Below are 2,248 nucleotides of genomic sequence, written 5' to 3'. Positions count from 1 at the left end.
TCAGATTCTGTAAAATGTTTAGTTATCAGTAAGTATTTAGGTTAACATAATTTGTTCAGCTACATTTTCTCTCAGTATAGCTGTTTTCAAAGTGCTATCCAAGAACCCTTGGGGATCCCTGCAACACTTCCGAAACTCTTTTCATAATAACACTACCTTTTTAGCTGGGATGATATTTGTAGTGATGATGCAAAGGTCCAATTTGCTTTACAATTTCCATGATGAAACAATACCTGTTAATTTCATGAAATCCTAAGCCTTGAGTAATTTTTCATATACTATAACAAATGAGAAGTGTGCATAAAGCATTTCTGCCATGCACCAAATGCAACAATTCTCTCCAGCAAAAGCACTTTTTCAGGGAACACAAGTTTTCTGTGAAAGAATGACTGATATACAAACTCCAAATATTCAGATGTAGGTATTTAGCAGATCATTTCTAGAAAATGAACAAAATGAGAATACTAGTTCAAGGAAAACACCTGACCTAATTTACTGCCAATACTAAAGTTCAAACATTCATCAAATATGAAAAATTTTAAAAACTCTCCAATATGAACAGATAGCACCTGGTGGTTTAAATGCTCTTCTGAAGAGAGGGGTGGTGACAGCAAAAAAAAAAAAATAGGACCTTTCTGTCATCTATCCTATATAATAAAGAGCTAGTATGCTAATTAGACCAAACACTAGAACAACCATCTGGACAGACGAAGCTGGGGCTGCAAGGGACAGCTGAGGCTGCGAGGGGCTGCGAGGGGCTGCAAGGGCCGACCGAGGCTGTGAGGGTCGGCCAAAGCTGCGAGGGCCAAGCCTCTTGCATGAATTTCATGCATCAGGCCGAGAGAGAGAGAAGAGAGAGAGAGAGAGAGAGAGAGAGAGAGATGCTTATTAACTGTGACGCCATAACGGGTCGACCAGACAGGAGGTTGCGCGCACAGCGTCAGGGGCAGGACAGCAGGGGCCTCGGCGTGCCTGCACTGGGGGAGGGCCTGATCAGCAGCAGCCATAGCTGCTTCAAGGGCCAGACCGGGAGGCAGGGCCGGATGGGAGGGTGGGCGGTGTCACGCGATTTCGAATCATGCGCTGGGCTCCTAGTCTATATAATGAAAGCCTGAGGGACCATTAAGGTGGAATGATCAGAACGACCTGTCGCTATGATGCACATTGACCACCAGGGGGCAGACGCTCAATGTAGGAGCTGCCCCCTGGTGGTCAGTGCACTCCCACAGGGGGAGCTCTGCTCAGCCAGAAGCCGGACTCACAGCTGGCGAGCGCAGCGGTGGTGGCGGGAGCCTCTCCCTTCTCCACGGCAGCACTAAGGAGCAGCAAGCCAAGTAGTAAAGAGCAGAAAGCAGTGAGGGGTCCCAGACTGTGAGAAGGCGCAGGCCAGGCTGAGGGGGAACACCCCCCCCCCCGTGCACAAATTTCGTGCACTGGACCTCTAGTCCACCCTATATAATAAAAGGCTAATATGCAAAGAGACCAAACAGTGGAACAACCGATAGCTATGACGTGTGCTGACCACCAGGGGGCATGCGTGGAACATGGCTGGCATCAGCTGCAGTGGGATGGTGGAGCAGGTGAGTGGGGATGCCAGACCAAGGCAGGGCGCCAGTAGCTGTCATCAGGGTGAGCCTCTGGTGGTTACTGAAAATTCTTTGCTCTCGCACACCGCAGTCCCACCCAGCTTTTGCACCTGCTGCTGGTGCTGGCCCTGCTCGTACCCACTGCCAGTGTTGGAGCCACCGCTCATATCCACTACCAGTGCCCGGCGCCGGCCCTGATCACTCGACACCGTCAGCGGGTGCAAGTGGTGGCTGCCGGGCCCAATTGCCCCTCAGGGCTTCTCCACCTCCCGCTGCTCCTAAGGGGAGATCGGGGCTGGCAGCCACCTCTCAGACCCGCTGCCGGCGACGGCCCCACTTGCACCTGCTGCCAGTGTCAGAGCTGCTGCTTGCACCACTGCCAGCACCAGCCCCGCTCGCACCTGCAGGTGGTGCCTGCGCTGGCCCCGATCACTCAGCGCCATCAGCAGGTGCAAGCAGCGGCTGCTGGCCCTGATCACCCCTGAGGGGTTCCCCACCTCCCCCTGCTCCTGAGGGGCCATTGGGGCAGCAGCTGCCGCTCGCAGCCGCTGATGGCACCGGCCCTACTCCCACCCGCTGCTGGTGCCAGCCCCAATCGCTCCATGCTGTTAGTGGGTGCGAGCAGGGCCGGTGCCGTCAGCACATGGGAGTGGCGGCAGTGG

At 53.7% G+C, this 2,248-nt stretch overlaps 1 protein-coding gene across 9 annotated transcripts in view; it reads right to left on the bottom strand.

The window, feature by feature from the left end:
• ANKRD11 (ankyrin repeat domain 11) overlaps positions 1 to 2,248 on the bottom strand; it is a 211,311-nt gene that overhangs the window by 133,248 nt on the left and 75,815 nt on the right. The gene's annotated exons all lie outside the window — the stretch shown is intronic.

The sequence above is a fragment of the Myotis brandtii genome, unplaced genomic scaffold (assembly GCF_000412655.1).
Source record: "Myotis brandtii unplaced genomic scaffold, ASM41265v1 scaffold165, whole genome shotgun sequence".
NCBI lineage: Eukaryota > Metazoa > Chordata > Mammalia > Chiroptera > Vespertilionidae > Myotis > Myotis brandtii.
Note: the sequence above shows the minus strand (reverse complement) of the source record. Positions and strands in the feature narration are given on the sequence as shown.